Here is a 26040-nt window from a genome sequence, read left to right as displayed (position 1 = left end):
ACTTTTATAAACTTATTTGTCAAGTATTTGATTAATTTTTTTTTTAATCTTTTATGGAATTTAGAAAACATTTCATTTTTATCTTAAAATTTTGAATTGAATTATAAAAAAGAAAATTTTAACGGTAAAATAAATTATTATATATTTATAAATTCAAAATGAAAATTTCAAAAGATATATTCATTTAAAAGTTTAAATAACCATTAACTAAAAAAACCATTATAACATAGCGTTTTTATTTTTCAAGAAAGTACGAATAACTCCCACTTAAGAACAGTATTGAAACTTTTCAAATAAATAGCATATACGAAGAAGATGAGATGATCTTGATAGTGTTCAAATTACGAAAAAATAGCGATGCTTATATCATTTATCTAATTTAGTGTAATTTCTTTTACTCATTTAATTTAGCTTAGTTATATAGAGTAAATGACTAATTATCATAATTTAGCTTAGTTATATAGAGTAAATGACTAATTATCATAATTAGAACGAAAACACTTTACTCATAACATATTATGAGAATAACTAAATACATAATTATATAGAGTTATTAAATTATAAATTTTTAAATATATAATTATATAAAATAACTAATTATAATTTATGAAAATGGAAATTATAGAAAAAATAAAATAAAATAAAAATAAAATAAAATTAGTAATTAATAGAAATGGAAGTTACTAAATATCCCATAATAAGACATCAACCAATTATCTTACGAATAAATAAATTTAAATAATAATAAAAAATAACAAAAATTGATTTCCCAATGTTAAACTATGGATAAACGACATGTGTAACAAAATAACAAGATCTAACTAAAAATTATTCATGCATATATATATATATATAGTTTTGAAGGTTTGTATTTAATATGTCCTTAAAAAGATTTATATAATGTCTCCCTCACAATTTTTTTTTTTTAATGTAATTGCCCTTCCCGATTCATCTTTCACCATGTCAAAGGTTCACTGTATGTACTCCTCCGGACAACAGTACCTCCTTGAAATTAACTATGCCTACGGAAATGTGGTGTTAGCTATTCGTGCAGCTGATTTCTCGGGAGTTGATTTATTTTACACAACCTATACAGCTGTTTTATATTATGGTTTTTCTGTTGGAGTTGTCTATAATGCGACTTTTTGAGATTCCGGTGACGGAATCCGGCGGAAGAAATTGAGATGAAATCATGATTTGTTGCAGTTAAAATGGTTTTTTAACTGCATATTCGGATTCAGCACCCTGAAAAACCCCTGGGACGCTTTCATTGTGCAGAAACTAGTTATCAAACTTCGATTTCAATAAATTACTGCCGGATTTTTACCGGAAAAAATCGCCGGAAAGGCTTTCAAAAAGTCGCGTTAAAGACTACGGCTTTTCTGTTTTGGGCCGCTTTCCAAAACAACGATCCTTCCTGATAAGGGTGAATTAATTACTGTTTTCAATGCTGCCATGTGTATGACCTGGTGGACCGTCCGGTCTCACCAGTCCAACTCGAGATCCTCAGGCAGATCGATGGTCACGCATCTTCCCATACAATCCGAAGGTGGAGACTTTGTCAGTCTTGTCTCAACCCCGCGACTAGCAAGGCTGACCTCATTTGGTTGCCATTCTTTCACGGATGCCGCTCTGGTGCAGTCTTTGCTCATGCAACACTGGTTTGGGGGGGGGAGGTTGGAACCCTGCTCAGGCCCAGCTTCACATTTTGGCCATAGGCAGAGGTGTTACAGGTAAGGGCCATACTATCTCTGCTAATGGAAATCGTTTTTTCTTATTTTCTTTTCGCTGTATGTAAAGTATATATATTTTTTCTTTTTGTTTTCCCTTAGCCCCAACAAGAGCATTAATTCATTGTGTTTGTTTGTGCAAGGCTACGCAGTCCATGGGACTTGGAGCTGGCTCAACCTGCATGGCAAGGCGACACCCCTTCAGTGGAATAACTTCCAGCTTCGGGTAAGATCCTGTCCCAGTGGAAAAGGAAAACTCCTAGTATATTATGGTTCTCGGCTCCACGGAGAGCCGGATGTTTACTGAAAATCCTTATCATAAGAGGGTCCAGCCTCTAAATGGGTTTTTGTTTCCCATATGTCGCTGTATTTTGCAATCAAGGGGAAAAGGTGATTTTACTACTAATACCTCCCGGGGTTTACTTACCAGCAATTATGTGTTTTACTACTGTAAGTTTTTGTGTCGACATGGGTCTAGGATTGTTTAGCAGGAAAATGGGCGGCTATATGCTGCGACTGTTGTAGCCCGCGGTTGGGGTTTCTCTGACGGGCGGCTGCTGATTTTATTTCCCTAACATGTATACCCAGTTTTGGGTTTCCATCTTGGTTGCCTATAAAGAAAACTATTGTTATGCAAATTTCTGTTTCATGTTTATTCATGCATGCGCTGCGTACCTTTTTTCAGAAGAGATTCTATAATAGACAAGGAGGACTTGTAATGCACAATTTCTAAGTTTCTTCAGATAGATGAACTGTCGTGAAACACTTGCTCTTCGGTTATATCGTTCGTTCTGTAATTAAAGAGTTGTTTTCCATATTATAGTGTTTTGTTCTTTAATCATAGCATTATCGTTAAATCACAATGTATAAATTCTATGGCCTGCAAGCTTGCCCCTTATTAACGAGGTCTACTGTTCTAGTTTGATATCCTGACCTTTCCTTCAAACGGTATGGGTTTTGAGCATATAAGTTGGTTATGGCACGAATAAGTGTCCAATACATCCAATTTACTAGGTATATGTGGCTTAGTTGGCATATAGCTTCCTTCGGGGTACTGGGCCATCCATTCCAGGTTTTCTTTGTTTCTCTCGTGGTCCCCTTTAATGGTAAACACAGGTGCCTTTCACCTCCTTTCTCTTAACATGTCCTGGGCGAATAAGAGAATCATCCACCCAATTCCATCAGTTAAACGTATACAACAAAGCTGTTGTCGTAAACCTCGCTCTGTCGCTCACCTTAGTATACAACTCTATCTACAGGTTTGCATGGGCCCGAGGGTTTCACCCTGATTCTTTGCCCCTTTTTAAAAAAAACTATAACCTTCGCTTTACAGGCAAAGACTCTGGTTGTTTGTTTGTTTTATTTTTATTTAAGAAAAACTAAGTTACAGGCCCTTTTCCTTGGACTAAGTCTATCAGCATTTTGTTCGTAATTCTGACTACTGTTCGATTTTGTTGGTAAAATTTCCCAGGCGACTGCCTGCTCTCTGCTGCTTGCAAGATTTACACCTTTTCTATTTTCTGGGCAGATGCAAGATTTTCTTAAGTGTTTTAACCCTCTTCTAGCTATCCCACTATACAACCTTAGTGTATTATTGATAGACACAGGTATATAGATTCTCTGTTTCAGGCGAAATATCTGAGTAAGGATAATGATCTCCTAAATGTAACTAATAATTATAAGGCCTAACGCTACCAGGGTGACAGTTCCCGACAGTAACATAACCAACCATTTCTGTCAGATTACAACAGAATGGAAATCTACCTGTCCTTCTCTCAATAGTTTTATATCAAATTGTAAATTACAGAAATTAAGTAGAATCTTCTCTTAGGTTTGAGTTAAAGATTGCGTACCTGTATCGTCCTTTGTGAAACCTTTTCCTTTCTCTGCCTACAGCTATGTCACCTCTGCATACAGCAGCTAGTCATCCACCTGTCCTTGACACCGTCTTTCGAGACCAGTCTCCCCCCTAGCTTGCTCAAAGAAGACTGTTTTTGCTAGTTGCAACGCACACTCTGCGCTCAAAACCATCTGGTCCTCACCAGACATGGTAGGATAACCCTTCACATTTCTCCTGCTACCTGTCCTCTACAGCGCAGCCCGTCCTTTCCCCTTTCTTTTTTCGAATACATTTCCTCGGTTGGGGAAAAGAAGCGGTTAGGGTTTGCAACTGTTTTTTTTTTACCATGACTTAACTTCCTTCACAGAAGTTACATCTAGGAAATAATCATCATCATCATTTCTATTCTGTTAATTTCCATTAAATAAATAAGGTATAAGTTCATACAGCAAATAATGTTCTTTTGACTACAGTAAAATAAATAAATATTTACAAGAATCTAGGGACATGACAATTTATATATTTAGTTAATGTATGATTTTGGCGTAAGAGAAAGGACTTTCATAAACTTATTTGTGAAGTATTTGATTAATTTTTTTTTAATCTTTTATGGAATTTAGAAAACATTTCATTTTTATCTTAAAATTTTAAATTGAATTATAAGAAAAGAAAAATAAAATTTAACGATGAAATAAATTATTATATATTTATAAATTCAAAATGAAAATTTTGAAAGATATATTCATTTAAAAGTTTAAATGACAATTAACTAAAAAAAACCATTATAACATAGCGTTTTTATTTTTCAAGAAAGTACGAATAACTCCCACTTAAGAACAATATTGAAACTTTTCAAATAAATAGCATATACCAAGAAGATGAGATGATCTTGATAGTGCTCAGATTAGAAAAAATAGAGATGCTTATATAATTTATCTAATTTAGTGTAATTTCTTTTACTCATTTAATTTAGCTTAGTTATATGGAGTAAATGACTAATTAACATAATTAGAATGAAAACACTTTACTCATAATAATAACTAAATATATAATTATATAAAGTTATTAAATTATAAATTTTAAATATGTAATTATATGAAATAACTAACTATAATTTATGAAAATGGAAATTATAGAAAAAGTAAAATTAAATAAAAAAATAAAAAATAAAAATAAAATAAAATTATTAACTAATAGAAATGGAAGTTACTAAATATCCCATAATAAGACATCAACCAATTACCTTACAAATAAATAAATTTAAATAATAATAAAAAATAACAAAAATTGATTTCCCAATGTTAAACTATGGATAAACGACATAAATTTTTGGTCTAAAACAAACTAATACAGAGTCAAAAAAAATTGAATGTATAATACCATAATTACGCAAGTATAATAACAAAATAACAAAATCTAACTAAAAATTATTCTAGTAAATATATATATATATATATATATATATATATAGTTTTGAAGGCTTGTATTTAATATGTTCTTAAAAAGATTTATATATTTAGTTAATGTATGAGTTTGGTGTAAGAGAAAGGACTTTCATAAACTTATTTGTGAAGTATTTGATTAATTTGTTTTTAATCTTTTATGGATAAAATTTTGAATTGAATTATAAGAAAAGAAAAATAAAATTTAACGATGAAATAAATTATTATATATTTATAAATTCAAAATGAAAATTTCAAAAGATATATTCATTTAAAAGTTTAAATAACTATTAACTTAAAAAAACCATTTTAACATAGCGTTTTTATTTTTCAAGAAAGTACGAATAACTCCCGCTTAAAAACAATATTGAAACTTTTCAAATAAATAGCATATACCAAGGAGCTGAGATGATCTTGATAGTGTTCAGATTACGAAAAAATAGCGATGCTTATATCATTTATCTAATTTAGTGTAATTTCTTTTACTCATTTAATTTAGCTTAGTTATATAGAGTAAATGACTAATTAACATAATTAGAATGAAAACACTTTACTCATAATATATTAGGAGAATAACTAAATATATAATTATATAAAGTTATTAAATTATAATTTTTAAATATATAATTATATGAAATAACTAAATTATAAATTTTATTTTAAATAGTTATTATTATTAAAATAATATATTACGAGATGTAATTGACAAATTTTAAAAGTTGATATCAGTCTTTTGGATTAATCTTATAGTTAAGATTTGGTCGACATTTAGAACCAATAAATATGATTCATCCTCGAGACAAAGTGAAAAATCAATAAATCTAAGAAAATAAATTTCAAAAATATTGTTTTTATTATTTATATCTCAATTAATTTTTATAAATGAAATCAATCAACATAATTTAATATTATTTATTAATATTAGTATTAACATTATTTATATTAAAAACGTTAATATTATTAATATTAAAATAATATAAAACCTAAAATTTAATTTTAAACTCGAAAATATTAATGGCATATAATGTTTTTATTTTCTTAATATTAAAATTAACTATTTAAAACCTAATACTTAATCTTTAAATCTAAGATCAAAATCTAAATATTTAAACCTAAATATTAAATTTCAAACCATACTAAAACTTAAATATTTTAAACCTAGTATTATAAAACCTATTATTTTAAATCTAAATATCAAACCTATTATTTTAATGTTAATACTAAAAGCTTTGCCGCTTCAATTTCTATGAACTTGAAAGCTCAAAAGAAGCCCTAGAAATTTAGTATCTCATTAGTGGGGGCTATCTAAAGCAATAAATCCAATAAAGTCTACAAGTTATTAAAAAAAACAATACAGTATAATGAGTAGTGTTGAGGGATGAAATATATGTATCCCTTTCTGGAATTTCTTGATGAGAATATAAACAGACAGATTGTAAGGGACGGAAGATCGCAAAGTGAATTGAAAATACTAACATGATTCTATCAAGCACTGAAAATTTTCCATCTGATTATCTTCCAGTGCTATGAATATGTTCAATCTTTCTTTGTCGGGATTGGTGAGTAGCAGCACAAAGTATATCCAGCTGTTTATCTCTGGCCTCGAGTACAATGGCTTCCCCACGAATACTCAATTTCCTCAAATCCCAATCACTTCCGTGGGGAAATGACGATGCTCACGTTTTTTCCAAGGGCTCTCCACTGTAATAGCGTGGCATTACAATAGGTGGGTTCTGGAACCTCGAAGCTGGTGCATTTCTGCCCGACTTCGTTTAAGACGGCCCAGCATTTCACCGCAGATGGGAGATTGCTTGCACGAAAGTTCGGACCAAGATTTGGTCTCCGACTAGCTAGGGTTTGGCATGTTCGAAAACTTTGTCAATTCCAGGTGCTCGTGCTTTATGTGAAGAGGGTTTCTTGCCTTCAGAACGCTATGATCGGGCTGGGAACTACAACTAGGCTTTCTGCTTTGGCCACACATGCTAAAATTCTCATAAAATCGCCAGCCGGTTGTGTTGAATCGCAATGAGCGAGCAATATAATAAAGGATTAATCAAAGTGCGAATTAGGCAATGAAAGGATGAATGGCTAAGGTGCCCTGAGGGGCCAGAAACATAGCTTAATGGTAAAAAAATAATAATTTAATTTAATTGGTTATTTTTGAGTTTGATCGGCCAGAAACATAGCTTAATGGTAAAAAAATAATAATTTAATTTAATTGGTTATTTTTGAGTTTGAAATTAAAAACTGAGACTTTTTATTTGCCAAACTCTTAATTTAATATGTTACATTGTGACTTAGAGGAAGAACATTTAAGGCATATCAAGTTAGCACAGTTTAAATAATTTTTTATCTATAAAAAATTGAAATTCTTGAAATTCTTCGAACCCAATTTCATCATAGACCAAGGTGTAATTATTAATTATAAAAAGAATTAATATATTAATTAATTATATATACACATTTAAAAAGAACATGTAACATGATTTTTAACCATGGATAATTTTAATTTATAGTCTTTGTCACAATGCCAGGAGCCAATGTGCTCAAAAAAAAATATAACCTATGTTCTTTTTCTATTTTATTTTTTATTTTTTATATACCAGAGAAACAATGATTTCAAAAACTTTGAATTAGCTAATTGAACTAACCCGACATATCTCATGTTCTTTCTTTCTTTCTTCTTCTTCTTCTTTTTTTTTTTTAATTATGTTGATAATCATGTCTATTTTGGAATAGTACTTCCACAAATTTAGTTTAATAATCAAATTATTAGGTCAATGGTAGGTACTTAACTTCTATGGAACATTCTAGAATATTCTTAATAATATGGAAAAATCAAAAGTCGAGATTTATCTCCAAAGTATTTATACCATTTTTGTCATTTTAATCAAATCAGCACAATCATATAAATTAAATAGATACTTAAGGTCAATTAACATCAATTCATAATAAACATAAAAAAAATATTTCATGATACATTTCATATTGATAAAATTGAAAACATCTTAAAAATTAACTAAATTATGACTTTTTTTTTAAATTATTAATATTATTTTTAATTATAAAACTAATTAATATATGAATGAAATATATATACATTCAAAAAAACATGTAACATGATTCTTAACTATGGAGATTCACCAACATATTGTTGATCTATAAATTGGCTTTGTTATCATACTATGGGCCAACACCACATGTCCAAAAATCCATAGCTCATTTCATATGACACTTGTTCATATAACATTTTTTTTTATTAATCAATTTAATTAAAATAGAAAAAAAGTACTAACTGTTTTGGAGATAAATTTCAACTTCTCATTTTCAAATGCTACTAAGAATATCCTAGAATGTTTTATGAAGGTCAGATCCATACAATCCATCTAACAATTATTGATAATTATATTAAAATTATGGAAACCTTATTCCAAAACAGATAAGCCATGGTGTTGACCTATTAAGCCTTATTTATACAATAAGAAACTCCATGGAAAAGTAGTGGTAAATATTCATGGTTAAGACTATTCATCCATATTTCTTTAAATGTAAATATCTTTAACTACATATTAATTTTTTTATAATAATTGACAATAATAATAATTTAAAATAAAATTGTGACCTATCTCACTCATATATAAAACATTTGATGGTTATTCAACCTAGAGACATTTAATAGCCATTCAACATTCTCCTTTGTGCAATTCTTTACTTCTTCGGTTTTGCCTTTTACTTCTTGTTCCTAGAAATAATATTGGCATCATCTTATGCTTTCACATTTTTTGTCCTTCGCTTTTATGATTAGTCCCCCTCCTTTCTATTTTTCTAGAGAGATTTTACCCGTCAGTTTCTTTGTAATCTAGTCTCGCCTCCCTTATGGTCCTGAGAAACTTCCTAATACTTTGTAGCTCTTCCTTCCCTTATGGTCCTGAGAAAATTCCTAATACTTTGTAGCTCTTCCTTAACTCTGGCCTTTCTCCCTTAAGTGTTGTCCTCTCACTAACCTATTCTCACCCTATTATGCTTTTTCAGTTTTTTCTCTCACTTCAATTATGGTGTGTTGTTGTCTAGTTATCCCTTTAGGATGTCGTTTTCATGGCCAGACTGACCCCCTCTTTCTCCTACCTTCAACTTCACCTCGCTCCACAGTACTCATGCCCAAACCTTCACCAAGGCTTCCATGGAGTGGTACTATGGTCTATATATATATATATATATATATATATATATATATATATATATATATTTTATGGCTTATATTTTTCATATCAACAAAAAGTAGAGGCAACTTGAAATTTTTGAACTTGTGCAACTGGTCTAGTTTAGTTTCTCTAGCCGTAGAGACTATTTATGATGTAATTTTGTCTTTTATGAATTAATATCAAATTTTGAAAAAAAAACAATTCAAAATAAAATTATAATTTAGTCATAATTATAATTTAGTCATCTTTTATGGTATTTTTTAATTTTAGCAACACGTAGGATGTAGTGTTTTGATGTTTATTATGGTTTGATGTCTATGAGATTTTACCAACCATTTAATTTATATAACAAAGCTAGTTAATAAATTTAATTAAAAAAAAATGACTATAACTACATTTAAAATAAATATTAACTTTCAAATCTTAATTTATAACTATAACAAAAAAAATATTTTAAAATATTTAAATCACTACCAAATCATTGATAATTAAAATAAAATTTAAAATAATCCATTCATATATATATATGAACAATAGAGTATCACAACGATAGTAATGAAATGCATGTATTGTTAATAAAAATATTCCAGCAAAGTTTATAACAGAGAAATTTTCAAGAATAGGATCTCCACTTTCAAAATTAGAATTTATTAGCTTGTATATATTGTAATGGTACACGAATTAAACAAAGATAACCTCTTTTATCATTAGTATTAATTATAAAATATTAATATTGTAATAATTTTAATAATAAAATTTAATTTAATGTAATGTTTAAAATAGTTCATTTATTTAAAAATTATTATGAACACCTCACGTGATGCATTTGACCACGTAAATACCATACTAACGACTCCTGTTAATTTGAACCCGTAAAATTATCCCCTAAATAGAGAATACACGTGATAAATTCAGAAAACAATTTTATTATATTAGGCCCAAAGCTAGTTTGAAGTAAAGACTCTATCGCATCCCTAGATTTTGAGAAGTATAATTTCTTCAAACATGAAGTTACCGATAATTTTTATTTTTCATTAGGACGATAGGTTTATCTAGGTGTACCTATTTTGTCTTCTTTTCTTTTGTTTTTAACTACATTTTAGGGTATTCCTTTGCAATTTTAAGGCTAACTACATTAAATATTATGCCCATAAGCTAAATAAATGATAAAAATAACATCACAGTGCGATGATAAAAATGACTATCTAACAAGTATTTATAAAGCACTTATGATTTAGGGATCTCTCGCAATGATGAATTAGGGTCCCATAAAAGAAATTGACTAGGCTGGCCTAATCTAAAACATAGTATTACAATAAAATGATCCATTAATGCCTAGATAAGTTCTTTAGGGATTTCTCGCAATGATGAATTAGGGTCCCATAAAAGAAATTGACTACGCTGGCCTAATCTAAACATAGTATTACAATAAAATGATCCATTAATGCCTAGATAAGTTCATTATGAAAAATTAATTATTAGTTATATAAAATGTGAGGATTATAAAATTCTTGACTACCCTCAATAATTTTAACAAAAGATATATAAATAAATGAATATATATAAATATGAGTGAGTTTGTGGATAGCTAACTCAATGTAGGGTTGGTCATGGGTAAACTACAAAATGGGTTTCAGTTTATGAATACACAACTTAATATACACAACTTAATATAGAAGAGGGTGTATTTTTCAATATCTAACTCAATATAAATGGTAATAAGTTTTGTGGATACCGAACATAACATATAACTTGGTCAAGATAGAAATGTATGTTAGTGTATGGATAGCTATGTGAATTATAAGGTTTCTACCATTCATAACATCCCTCCTAAATCTAAATAAGAGGCCTTGGGGAGAAGGAATAAATAATAAATTCCCCCATACAGTAATGAACCTCATCCACATTGTAAATATATAGTGTCTTTCATACACCATATCTACCATATTATTATGGTTCTATGACTTTGTGAAGGTGACCTTTTATAAAGGTAGACAAGAAGGATCCACTAGTTTTTGGGTGAAGGTATAAATAATGTCAAAAGATGTCCCAAAAAAATTAAGTTGTCAAATGTAGTACATCCAAAAAAGGATCAACATAAAAATGTTGAAAAAACACATCCATTGTAATATGTTGTGATTCACTCATGGAAGAATAATGTATAAAATAGTGAAAAAAAACCTATTGAAATGTTAACATAATCTCCATCAAAGATAGAATTTGCAATAGAAGGATCATATAGATAACATTATCAAATATGAAACCTGGTACTTGATCCAAAAACCATAAATGATAATTTGATGAAGCCATATCTTTATATATGTAAAATGGGTACTCTCCATCCACAAATAATTACTTCAAAGAAGGAACATCATTGAGAAGAGCCTTCTTTCCATCGACTACTCTTCTATGTCCTTAAAATATTTAAATATAAAACATGCTTGGCTTGGAGGAATATCCATCCTTGATACCATTAATTCAAAGGAAGGAAAAGTCATTGAGAAGATCCTTATTTGCATCCACTACCCGTCTATGTGCCTAAAAATATTTAATACAAAACATGATGATTGGGACGAACATCCATGATTTTGATAGAAAATGCATATAGGTTTTTCATTATACAATTATCTCAATTATAAGTAACATCATTTACTAGGGAAAATATCCACTTTAAATTCATTATGTTAAATGGTGGCGGAGATAAGTTTAAAGAACACATTCTTGATTATATGCATAGAACAAATGTATATTATTGACTAAATTTGCTGATATGTAAACCGTAAGGGATATTCTAATGGAACAATTTGTCACTACAAATATTACAATATTCTAAAATATTTTATTATTCAAACTATTTTCTCAGACCCCAAATTTATTAGTTCTAGCTTGATGCTCAAATTTAAGAAAAAAAACCTTAAATATGAAAATAGAAGAACAAGAAACTGAATACAACATCAACATCATTGAGCAACATATGTACTTTTGTAAATGTAATTTAGGAGAAAGCCAACCTATACATATGCTATGTTATCTTTTCTTGAATTATGAAAATGCAAATACAAAGAAATAGGAACTCAGTTTGGATTATCATTTGATAGAATGGCATGAATGGATACTATAGAATATTCTTCCTCATTAATTATTATTTAAAATACCACTCCTATATGATGTTAGGGTCCAACCCTAACCGCTTTATTTATGTAACAAGCCCAAGGGGCCTCATCTAAGTCATAACTAGTTAGTTGAGTCAATAAAGCATGTAAGAAGTTTTTCACATTAATAATGATTGTAAGTGGTTGGCTGCATTATAGAAAAGGGACCAAAAATAGTTATAAACAGGCCATAGTTAATAAATAAGGTGGTGAACCTGTATTGTGTAAGGAACCATGATTAGTGAGGGTTTTTTTTGTCATAAAACCATATATAATATTAGATAGAAAGGAAGTCTCATCGAGTTTTATTGTAATTGAGATCTGCTTTGTTAGAGGTTTTCCCCTTGAAGAGGCAAGTGAACATTGCATTCTTCTTCTGAATAATATAATATCTTTGCATCTCATCTCAATTCATGCTCTATTTTTATTTTTCTTGCAATAAATTCTCGTATTTTAGAAATTCTGATATTCTTTGCAGGTCAAGTCCATAACAACTTGAATTATAGCACTTTCCCAGGCCAATTGCACCTCCAATTTTTCCAAAAATTATTTTAGGCTAGAGATATATTCGAGCATCTTTAAACCACGAGATTTGTGGTTAAGTGCATAAACCTATGGATTTAGGGAGCCATTCACACAGGAACTACAAGAGGTGGTCATGCTTGTTTTAATCCCTTGTAACCCCTGTGGGTGCCCCTTCTAGTAGTAGCACATTAGAAAAAACACGTACAGACTACCCTTTCACGTACCTTTAGGTATATTGGAAGACCCCTTAGGTCAACATAAAACCCAACCTTAGATAATTTTCCAATCATATTTCTATTACAGTACACTGAGAACAACACTTAGGGATATTACTCACACGTACAAAGGGTGGTCGTGTAGTATGACTAAGGGTATGGTCGATCCTCCTTAGTTGGTGCTCTAAAATATTGGGCCAAGTACTTTTATTGGACCCTAGTGTATATTGTGATATGCAGCACATTACATTCCTTTGTAACCATAGTTCTTTCTGATATCTAAAGATTGCCCTCTTACCTTTTACAGTTCGTCATCATCTGGATTAGATCCAGTGATTAGGGTTTCTGTAGTTGTTACTAATATAGGGTCCAACTATTGGGGTTTCAATTGTTGTAGTGCCCATGAGATTATTTGTGCAACTAGGGTTTCATATGCTACATACTAGATTAGATTATAGCATAACATTTTATAGAGCTGAGAAGTTTGGGGGTTTCTGCTGCTATAGGCCAACTCATATTTTCACAGGACATTTTGTAGTACTGAGCATTTTGGATTTTGACTTCAACAACATTGATTTGTTGGGAATAAAATTCCTCTGAGAGTAAAAAAATAAGAAAATATGTTTGGGGTCACCATGGCTTGGTTTCGAGAGACATAGCCCACAATATTATAAACGATGTGTTGATCACAATACAATGGTACCATTCACCTGTAATCCCTTGAATTGATTTGGCCCCAAATTCTTCTAGGAGTGACTTCAAGTGACCAATGTTAATAAACTCCTAAGATCTCGCTCTTTCAAACCATACTACTCTTAAGTAAGCTCAAAATTTTACCAGGGGCAATGTATGCTTAGTAACCTGGGCTCCATTAATGGCTAACACTCTAAAGAGAGTGGACAAATTAGAAAAATAATTCTAGGACCTCAAAGGGTCCCTTGACGCCAAAATCCAAGCAGCAATGACAAAAACCCTGAGCAAGGCTCAAGAATGCATGGGGGATGAGCACAATGTTGATGCCTATGTGGAAGGAGAATCCAACCACCATCACCATTTCAATGGGGATCACCAATATTCGAGCCATAAGAAACCTAAGCTTGACATGTAAAAATTTTATGGCTCTAACCTGATAGTATGGGTGGTGAAAATTGAGCAATATTTCTAACTCAATAGTATTTTGGATAGTGACACTAAACTACATGTGACAACTCTTTACTTGGACCAAGAGCAATGGCAGTGGTGGTGGTGACATCATAAATGCTATCCAAGGAGACCAACTTGGAACATGTTATCTAAATCCATTTATGCCTATTTTGATAGGAAATCTTACATTGTAGGTCGCCTCACTAAGCTTAGACAAACTTATGGGCCTACATTACATCTTTGAACAATTGGTCATCTGAATTGAGCACCTAGGAGATGCCTTCTACATGGAATGTTTCATCAGCTTCCTAAAGGAATCCATCCAAGTGCATTTTCGAATGCATCAATTGGCTACTTGGTTGGAAACATGCTATAAGGAATTAGATGTAGAAACTATGCTAAATGCCGAATCCAAATATCCATCTTTGGCTCCCCTAGCATGTCCCATCGCTACCACGGGTCCCACCCAAACACTTAAGGTTCAAAAAGTGTCACCAAGAGAAATGGTTGACACACAGAAAAAATGATTATGCTACTATTGTGATGAAAATACTCCCCAGGACATAAATGCAAGCAACCAAAGTTTTTTCAAATCGACACTATTGAAAATGACTCTGCATATGAGGGTTTGTTAAATGAATTGAACGAGGAGGAAGAGGGTTCACCTCAAGCATCCATGGACACCATCATAGATACTAAATCTCTACAATATGATATAGTTACCTCACTCCATCCCTTAGTGGGAATTTCTTCTCCACAAACCCTCCAAATCAAAGGTTTCATTAAACAAAGACCAGTGGTGGTGTTGATTTATAATTTAAGCATGCACAACTTTGTCCATAATAGGGTAGGAGAGACCGTTGATTATTTTGTGATAGTGGTATCTAATTTCCAAATCCTTATCATTGATAGGGGGACCATGAAATGTGATGGATGCTATGAAAATGTTAATATTCAAATAAGGGATTATGACCTTAAAACCCACATGTTTGCAATTGAAATGGATGGTTCTAACAATGTTCTTGGTGTTGAATGGCTCCACACACTGGACCCTATCACAATGGACATTCAAGAGCTCTATATGTGCTTTAAGCAGAATGTACACACTCATACACTGTGGGGACTCTAGGCAGGGGCTCCTACTATCATTAGCTTACATCGAATAGATAAGCTTTTAAAAAATGTCCATCATGGTGTAATAGTGAAATTAAATGCCATCCATTCCATTTAATCCATCCCTACTAACATTCATCTAGATATGCAAAAGGTATTTGATCACTGCTAGCAGGTTTTTCACAAATCTAACGAGCTTCCACCTTCTAGGTGCGAACATGATCATAGCATCCCTTTGCTTCTAGGGACCTTACCACCTAATATACGTGTATATTGATATCCTTTTGCACAAAATAATTAGACCAAAAATATTATGAAGGAACTCCGCAAAGAAGGTGTTATTCGTCCAACCACTAGCCCTTATTCATCCCATGTGTTCATGGTTTTAAAGGAAGTTGGTGAATGGTGCATGTGTCTAGACCATTGGGCCTTCAACAAGATCACCATAATGGAAAAATTTGCTATCCCAGTAGTCGATGATCACTTGATGAACTACATGGTCAAATTTGTTTTACCAAGCTCAATCGTTGCTTGGGCTATCACCAATAGGGATGAAGGAAGATGATAGTTTGGAAGACAGCCTTCAAAACCCATGAATTCCATTATTAATTCTTGGCCAAGCCATTTTGTATTTGTAATGCCCCATCTGCTTTTCAGACCTCATGAACCACCTGTTGAAACCATATCTTAGAAAGTGTGTCCTGGCTTTTTTTATGACATCCTTGTCTATAGATTGACATGGGACACACATCATCATCATGTTGTAAAGGTATTGCAACTTCTACACTGTTAGTGCCTAGATTTACCTCAGGCTGAAAAGGTAGGATCGAGGGCCAACATCAAACCATGCTCAACCTGGTAGCTAGCCCTACCAGGTCAGGAGAGGGCTCTCTCTGGGTCAATCTCAACAAATTATGATAGATGAGGGCTTGAGATGACTGAAATATGTACTGATCTTTGGCTAGGTATAAATGCAAGAGAGTTTGATTTGATAAAATGATGATTTTGTTGGCTCAGATGGAAAGACAAATTTTGGTGTGGGGATTGAGGCTCAGTCTTGCAGAGGTCTCAATGGGGCAAGGTAGGCAATTGTTTTTGGCACTTAAAGTTGAATGAGATGGAAGGAATAGATAGTTGAGGTGTTGAAGAGGGCAAGAGCAACCATGGATAATCCCCAAACAGCTGAAAACATCAAGGAACTAAAGCAGACTTCAAGTAGAGCACTGCAATTTCAATGGATTCTACTTACACTCTTGTTTGTTTAGTTCAGAAGAAACAAGATAGAGAATGGCATACATAACATATAAGAAAATTCACAATTACAAAGAAAAGCACTGTAACAAGACAAATTGCGACATGAATCCCAAAGAGTGCTGCAAATCCTGGTCTCAATTCCTTAGCCAAAATGAAAATATGAGTGTACAATGAAGTTCTTTTCTTTCTCAAAAGTCCAGCCATGCTAATGACTGAAAAAACATAAGATATAGGCAAACACCAACTCATCCTAGCCTCTAGGGGTCGAGCTCACATGTTTAGGAGCTGTTTCAACTAATTCTAAACTAAGAACTAGAACTTAGGCAACATAACGGCATGCCTCTAGAAACAAGGGAACTGATTCATTCAGTTTCAAACAACCTTTAGACTGATGAATCTACCTCTACAAGTGAAAATTTAACATAATTACATCATGATCCATAAATTTTCATCAAATTACATCACAAATTTGCCATTAGGATAGTGAAAAAGTCAAACTAGACAAAGTTGGGTGAAAAACAAAGCAAAACTTGGTCAAATTGGCAATTTTTCCTCTATGCACCACGCCTGATTCTCTATGCATCGTGCCTATTTGGACCCACTTTTGGAGGCCTTTCCGATGTCCAAATGAGCTCTAGGTGTGCTTGTTGGAAATATCTACCTGTCTACTTTCCAACCCAAGTGGAATTTTTCAATTTGGCCTCAATTTACCCCTCCAAAAGTCCATTCTCCCAACACTGCTTCCCGTGTGTCAAAATAGGGGCAGTGAGGTCATTTTTTCGGTGTTTTTGACCTTTTTGAGGGCTCAAAACCTGTCAAAATTTCTTGGCCATTTGTGAGCATGCATATTTTTTCATGAAAAATCCAAATATGTTGATTTTTTCTCAAAATTATGCCTCCATCAAAAGCGAGTGCTGGGTGGTGCGGCACATAGAGCAGAAATTTCTGTGTTTTAGTCCAAAAATTTCAAAAATGCAAAAAGTGCCCCAAATTTTTTGAAATTTTGGGTGAGTCTTCTCCATCAAGTGCTATGATGGGCCAAGGAAGCCTCAACCAATATCTGAAGTCCTTCATGCTCCTTTTGCCTCCTTGATGCTCTCTTCGATTTAGCCTTCAAGCTCCTGATTCTTGCCTTGCAACTTTTGTTTTTCGCCAAGTAATGGTAGGCCATGTGCCTCAAAAATGTCTTATCTTTGTTGGCCTTCTCCAACAATCTCTCTAAGTGGATGTTGGCTCTTTCAATCCATGACTGCTGATCGACATTGATCTCTCATTCAAGTGAAGTGAACTCCACCCTCCTCCTTTGGGCAGCTTGGCGATTTTCCCATATGTTTTGTAACTCCATGATTGCTTGCTGATATTCAAGCTGCTTATTTCTTTGCTCCAGTGTATGTCTCTTCATCACAGTCATATGAAGGATCATATGCCATATTTTCTAGTGGATGAACTGTCTTGGAGTTGCCTTGATGAGAAGCAAGTGATTGTGATGTTTCTTGACTTTTGCCACCAAGGGAAAAGTGGGATAAGGGATTGTGGAGGGAGAAAACAGTGAGGGATTTAGGGATTGTTGGGGTAGGGTTTAGTTAAGGAAATAGGGAATTAGAGAATAGTTTGGGAGTTTTTAGTATAGGACTAGGGTTTGGGAATTTTCATGTGGGATTTTGGGAAATGGGAATGGGGATATGGATAGATGATTTTTAGAAATATAAGAGTTTAGGGAATGGGGGGAATAATGTAAGAAAATGAGTGAAGGAGTGAAAGGGTGAGGGAATGGAAAAATGAACTTGGCAGAAAAATAACCACAGCAAACCCTAGGCAACAATTTCTTGAGAAATGGCCAAAGGGTAGGGTTTGATCTTCCTATTAAACAACCACCATAAATTGAATGGAAAACTCCTTTACTAACAATGATGTGAGCTTAACTTACTTGCACAGTGGAAGTGTTGAGTGTTTTGGGCGATTTGATGAAGTTTTTGAGAAAATCGGGCTTGGCAGATCTATGCATCGCACCTCAAACCCAATGTGCTGCGCCTTCTCTATGAGCCGCGACAGTGTAAATTTGCACTGGAAATTGCAGCCCAATGCGCCGCACCAGTTGCCCAATGCGTAACGCTTTTTAAGGAGACTTTTGGAGGCCTTCCCAATGTCCAAATTGGGCACGGGATAGCTAGTTGGATAGGATTTGAGTCTACTTTCCAACACAATGAGAATTTCTTAATTTGGAGTTCATTCGCCCTATCAAAAAATAAATCTCCCAAGACTGGTAAAAATGTGCCAAATGAGGTTGCCTAAAGGCAGAGTGTTGTCGCAGTCAACTTTTGAAGGTCTTCCTCAACTCCAAATTGAGCTCATGATAGCTCATTGGAAATATCTTTGTGTCTAGTTATCATTTAACTCATCAAGAAAGTCACTTGGCCAACAAAGCTAGGAGAAAACTTGATTTTCCCAAGGTCAATTCAATGGTGCATCAATTCTCCCGAGGCAACTGTATTTTTGACATTTCTCTAAAACCATGACACCTATGTAAAAATTGAAGGAGGTTTTTTTCCTTGGCCTATTTTGGACAAAAACCTCTTTCAGTTTTCCAAAATTCATCTTTTCTTACTTAGAAACATCATTTGAGTAAAACCTACCCCGATGCATGGAACAAGGGATTTGTTGAAATGAAGTGAAATGAAGGGGATAAGGGGATTCTAAATTCTTGAGAAATTTTTTGGAAGTATGGAGGGATGTTAGGAAGCATGGGAAAGTGGAATTTCAAAGATTGAGAGAGGGGAAGAGGTCCAAAAGGGCAAAACACAGGCCTAGCCTAGAAAATTGTCAAGCTGTAGCAAGAAACTAGGGTTTGTGGAAAAATGAGGAATTTGGGGGATCTCAGTGATGGGAATGTTTAATAAGGTACTTTAAGGATAAGGGAAGGTGTATGAACATCAGGATACAAGTTTTGCTGATGATTTGACCATCCAAGAGAAATTGCCTTCAAAACCCTAAGAGAGGGAAATGAACCTTACCTAGGCACAACTGAAGCATGAACAAGGTGTAAAATGACCCATTGGAACCTGACATGATGATGAAAACTCTTTGAATGATGGTACACTCAGCTGAATGGTGACATGGACTAACATTTGGACAACTTTGAAAAGAGTAAAAGCAAACCCTAGACCTAATACCTGGTGACCAAATTTTACTTGAAGACTCACTCAAATGACAAAATTTGACATTGACACCTTAAAATCACTTTGTAAGAGCATGTTTGATCACTGGAGGAAGGCTGCAAAGACTGACACTAACATACACGATGATTTTTTTTTCAAACTATCCAAGTGTTCTTTTTGAATGGAAGATGTGGAGTGTTTGGGACACATTGCAGGCCGAATTGGAGTAAGGGTTGATCCTAAAAATATTTAGGCAATGAAAGATTAACCCCGACCAAAGACATTGAAAATATTGAGGAAATTATTGGGTCTCACAAGGTACCATAACAAATTTGTCAGCAATTATGGACACATTTACCATCCCCTCACTAATATTCTAAAAAAAATGCATTTCTTCGGACTGTCGCAACTCAGTAGGCCTTTTTGGATCTCAAATAGGCCATGTGATTCACACCAATAATGGCACTACTAGACTTCACAAAGCCTTTTGTGATTGAATTTCATGCTTCAATATAGGAATTGGAGTAGTATTAATGTAGTAATATTGACCACTATATTTCACCAGTCAATAGCTCGGTGGAAAGAATTTGGGTCAATCTACATATGACAAAGAAATGATGGTCATCCTACATGGAGTAGACACTTGGAAATCATACATATTGGGGAGGCATTTCCAAATCTTTAGTGACCATCATAACCTAAACTATTTCTACGAGTAGTGTCTATCATCACCACAACAAAATAAATGGCTCACCAAAATGTTGGGATATGAGTATGAGATAGTATACAATAAGGGATGTGACAATGTCACTTGTAAAAGGATGGAGTTAAAACATTGCGTTGATAATATCACAATTAAATATATGTTTTATGCTAAAGTCTAGTTATACAAGATTGGGTTAAAGGAAATTCCAAAATTATAGGTATCACTTAAGTTAAGAGAAGTTTAAAAAGTAAAAGTAACTAAACATAATCAACTATAGGATAATTAACATAAGAATGTAGTCAGAGAAGTAGGTACAAAAGAAAGTGCCTAGTTCAAAAAAAGATTGGATGTTAGTCGATGTGTGAGAGCAAGGAGGTGACTACAATAATTGAGGAGAAAATTTAGAAAAATAACAATAATGATAGGAGAGAGGAATGAGGTGCCTACAAAAATTTGGGAGGAAAAAATCCAACCAAATAAGAAAATATTAAAAATAGGAAAATTGAAGGACGTGACTATCGAGAATAGAAGAAAAGCATAGTGGACCAGAGAATATTGTAAATCAAATATCACATGGGATTGGTGTCTCTTATAATTTCGTGCCTATAAAGTAACAGAAGGATTAGTGTGTCTTGTAGGTTGGTGCTTACAAATCAATAGAGGGTATCAGTCTCTTCTATAGCTTGGTTCCCAAAAAGCATTGACAAGATTTTTTTCTCTTGTTGATTGGTTTCTACAACCATTGCCTACAAAAAAATCAATTAAAATAAGCCTTGTGGTTTTCTCCCTGAAGATTTTCCACATATATCTTATGTCTTATGTTCTACTTAATATATTGATGTTTTATTATTGCCTAATGATTTTAATAACTAAAAAGTTATATTATACTAATTCACCCCTCTCCCTCAATATAATTCTGAATCACATAACAAAGTCACCCATTTCTTCCATAATTTGTTAATTAAAATTCTCTGTAGTGTTCAAGATAATTACAATAGTCTTCATGTAATTTTTGTTTATTCCACTTTAGCAAACTCCTTCAAAACATTTCTAATCATATTTATAAAATCAAAATCTTCCACTTCTTTTGTTTCAATAGTTTGTTCATCAACAATTACGATGTGTTGTTACTCAACTTGATATTGCTAGAAGTTTCTCCAATATTCACTATATGTGACTTTGAGAACATCACAATCATATTTGGACCTAGTTTCTACTAGGATTTAAAACTAAATACTCTCATCTAAGCCTTATATAATGAATAATTTTTTTTTGTGGGAAAATCAAGGTAGGTTTACCTGAAGGGCCCACATGCCCCAACCAAATTAATGGGAGCCTAACCCCAAGGGTGTGGAAGAGAATTGAACCCATATCCTTCTAATGGAATAGTATTTTAGCAATAGAGCCTTAACAAATTTAACTAACCCTTAAAAATATTATACAATAAATATTACTACATCAATATTCCTATTTACTATGATTTGATTCTTCTGATCTCAAATCATAATCTCATAAACTCCCTAAAATATTTTACACATACTAAATTTCGTATCCTAGTCAACCAAAAGTCATATTTTTCACTAAATTAAATAAGACATGATGGAAGATAATAGCAACTACTCAAATCCACAACCAAAGACTCTAGTTATGTAAGTATGCTACTCCTTCACATAAGTACTCTTCTCTATTTCTTTATCACTTTCATGACTATATTTTATTTTTCTTATTTTTTTAATGAACAACCTGATAGAGCCCTAGATTTCAGGACATTATAGAAGCCCAAATTTGTACAATTTATTGACGTTGTCGAAACTAGGTTTTCCCATGAGATTGATGCTACTAGATTATGTTCAATTTTGTGTCTAAGAGGGATTCCTACTTGATCGCTAGTGTATTTGACTTCTTCCATAGCAAGATGACTTTTCTTATACAGAGCTAATATAGCATTTCAACCAATGACTAGCTCTGGAGAACCAACTTAACTATAATTACTAAGTGTGTCAATGCATGAAAATGGAATTCCATGATAAGTCTAACTCAATAATTTTGATTCTTCGATTACTTAACAAAATATATATAAATACAAATAAATTCTTCAAAAAACAACTATATAATTACTAACTTAATTATAATTACTAAGAGTGTCAATGCATCAAAATACATACTCATTGTAAATGGAATGCCATGATAATAACAACTCAAGAATTTTGATTGTTCGATTACTTCACAAAATATCTATAAATACAAATAAATTATAAAAAAAATCCTTCAAGAAGAATCTTTAACAAAATATTTTCTAAAATAAAAAAATTTAAATTTAAATAAATCTAATTAAAATTTGTTTTCCAAACACTTTTAGAACTACCTATCACTAACTAAAATAATTACTACATTCCCAACATAAAATATAAATTATAAATAAATATAGATATAGCATACTTCCAACATAAACAATAATTACCCCAAAGTTGTCCCTTTTTTAAATTTTCTAGGCTAAACATTTCCTACCCTTTTCATCTTTGTTTGACATCTGTCCGTATGTACATTGATACTAGTTTGAATCATTGTTCAATTGGGACCTCCTAGCTCCATGAATATCAATGCAACATCATCAGTTTTGGGACTTGCAGCACGAGTGAATTAACAATTGGTATCTTGCTCGAGGTCATTAGGTATGTGAGTAGTGTCAGATCAACATCGGCATTGGGATATAGGGTATCTTTCAGTAGCTTGTGGGTAGACTAGAAATTCAAATTGAGATGCACTGCATTTTCGAGATGGTTGTAGTTGCGGGTGAATGAGAATCGATATCTTAACATTAACATAGCAACAGGTATAAGTTAGGTTTAGCTATCTTCATTTTATGGGATCATGGTGGTTCAAGCTTCTAATGATTCAAATCTACAATCGAGTTAAGCTTAGGTGATTGAGAATTCATAAGAGGCCACTTTGGACCTCCCAAGCCATGGTGAAAGCATGGGTGCTTAATAAGAAAGGCTTTACGTTTAGGCCCTGAGATTTGCTGGCTCAAAATCCAAATCCTTACAGTTTCCTTTTTACGACCTTAACCTAAATGCAGGGCATTGGACATGGTGATCTGGATTCTCTACAATATTCATAGTGTAATTTTCCATACGATTTTATAAATAAACTTTGGAAAACAATGTCAGTAATGTTAATTTTCCCTTCATTATCAGAAGGCAGTAATCAACTACCCACTACTCTCACAGTTGCATCATGATTTTGGGAGAATCCCATGCATTGAAAAAATTTGTGGTTCAAAAACACTTGCCCACTACCTTGTAATTGACACTGTTCTTGTCAGGAATAACTTGCGATACATATGAGTTTACAAATTTGTAAAATTCATCCTCTCAACTGTATAAGATCATAAATTTGAAGTGTCATCGAAATTTCCTGAAAACGTGCCCACGAATATTAACCAAGTAATGGATTTCATCTTGATAAATATATTGCAGGAATGAATACTAGATAGTCCTAGTTTTGTTCCTCCCACATTCAAGCAACTCTTTAGACAAGATGCCTTGGACAACAGTTTAACCTTTACAATTAATATGTTAGAGGTTTTCAAGGGATCTTTGAGATATTTTCTTGTGTTTGACCTACAAGGCTAACATAGCCCTTTGAAAAATGGTACAACATCCATTCTTATGGTCCTCTATTATTAGGATTTTTAAATGTAATTCTATTGTCTCATGGAATTTTATTTAAATATTTGATAGAGAGATGAACTTTTCTAGTATTTAAATATCCTTTTAATTCAAATGGATGCACCAAGTGGTATGGAGACTGAAAGTCCGCATGAAGTTCTGGTCATGAGTTTCAAACAAGAATTTCAATGGTACCGTATATGGAAATGAGCAATATCTACTACATGGACTAATGTCAATGAGGCTTCAAGTAGGTCAGATAGGTGAGTTGCAATAATGTTTACTAATTTCTGTGCACTTTTTTTTTAATGATATCCTCAGCAAATATTAAAGAATGAAAAACTTTAAGCCTGGCTGATTTGTAACTTCCTTTTATTTTTGTCATTAGAAAGATAGGTATTAAGTGTAGACATCCAGATTTTAGATATAACACTAAAGGCCATAAATATTAATGTACCTTTGAGCAAAATTTCCCTTACAGGGAAATTTAGTTTTTCAGAAATTGGTAAAGAAAATGTAGCCTAGAAAGATTTGCCTAATGAAAGTTGTTTCTCTTTCCAACTTGATTAGGATTGTAATTAGAGGTTCAAGGGGTGATGATACATACATCATAACAATCAAGTTGTGGATGGTTGATTTAGGTGGGAGTGAACATATTATCAAGACACAGGCTAGTGGCCAAACTATGGAAGAAGCAAAAGCGATAAACTTGTCACTCTCTTCCCTTGGATATGCTATTAATGCATTGTGGAATAAACAACCTGACATACCTTATAGGTACTTGAACTTTGAATACCAAAATGATGAATATCTTCTTTCTTCCTTTTACCTTCCATATGCTAGTAACTTTAAAGTAACAACTCTAATAGTAGTATTCCTTTGCACTTGCAAGAATAAAAAAGTAACTCAAATACTTAGAGACTCTCTCAGTATCCGCATTACTCTTTTTGTTAATAAACATTATTTGGTTTTCCCACATGAAAATATCTATTATGATTTCATGTTTTTTTTTTTTTTTTAATGTTGCATATAAAATATCACATTAAATTCTTGATACTAATTCACATGAAATTATTGAAAGGTTGTTATGCTTCTCCATATAAATCCTAAGGAAGTTGATCTAGCTGAGCCTATTTGCAATCTAAATTTTGGAACCAGGCACACAACTTAGGTGGGAGATGTCAATTGTATGTCTCCCTTTATCCTCTTTTACTTTAAATAATTATGTTTCTTCCATGTATTCAAAATATGGATGACGTTATCTACATAATAAAATTATCTTAATACTTTATGAAATTAATAGGAGCGTATTATGTTGTCTATGAAGGAAGACAAGGAACAAAGGACACATGCCATGGATGATATCATAATGCATATGAGACACCTTGAAGATGAATGTGAGGAGCGATAAAGAACATCCAAACTATTGAATTTCTTTTGAGGGAAAAGAAGAAAGTCCTAAAGAGTGAGCTCTCTTTAAAAAATCAGATGGCACAATCTTCTACTAGTCAGATCAATATGCCATAGAAATAGAATCTATTGACTCATGTACTATTGTAGATATATCTATATAGTTAAACATGCCCAGATTTATGTCACCTAATTCTTGTGGTCGCCTACAAGGGAGGGACTAGTATAAGAACTAAATATCTCCATGGAAGGAAGTAAAGAGAGAAGAAAGAAATGGAATGAGAGTATCTCTTTCGAATTATGCTAGAGAAATGCCCAATTTCTCCAAGACAAGTACCATTAGAAAATCATAGCTTAACTCAGAGTTTAATTATAACAAAATACTGAAGTACCCCATTGCTAACAATAAAGGGGTGGCCATATTCCTTTCAAAGAAAGGTAAAATTGATGAATCATAATGTATTTTAGAATTTAGGGTCAAG

The 26040-nt window shown here is 32.7% G+C and overlaps 1 long non-coding RNA gene across 1 annotated transcript; it reads left to right on the top strand.

Moving 5' to 3' along the window:
* Positions 1–1473: 1473 nt before the first annotated feature.
* Positions 1474–2368, top strand: LOC149158825 (uncharacterized). The gene is made up of 2 exons (XR_016261086.1): positions 1474–1733; positions 1874–2368. It is a non-coding gene; the product is annotated as an uncharacterized LOC149158825 (long non-coding RNA).
* The last annotated feature ends 23672 nt before the right edge of the window (positions 2369–26040 follow it).

The sequence above is a fragment of the Pinus tabuliformis genome, chromosome 5_2, assembly GCF_031772625.1.
Source record: "Pinus tabuliformis cultivar Carrire ecotype Pingquan chromosome 5_2, CPIR1, whole genome shotgun sequence".
NCBI classification, from domain to species: domain Eukaryota; kingdom Viridiplantae; phylum Streptophyta; class Pinopsida; order Pinales; family Pinaceae; genus Pinus; species Pinus tabuliformis.
This window is presented reverse-complemented; position numbering and strand designations above follow the sequence as displayed.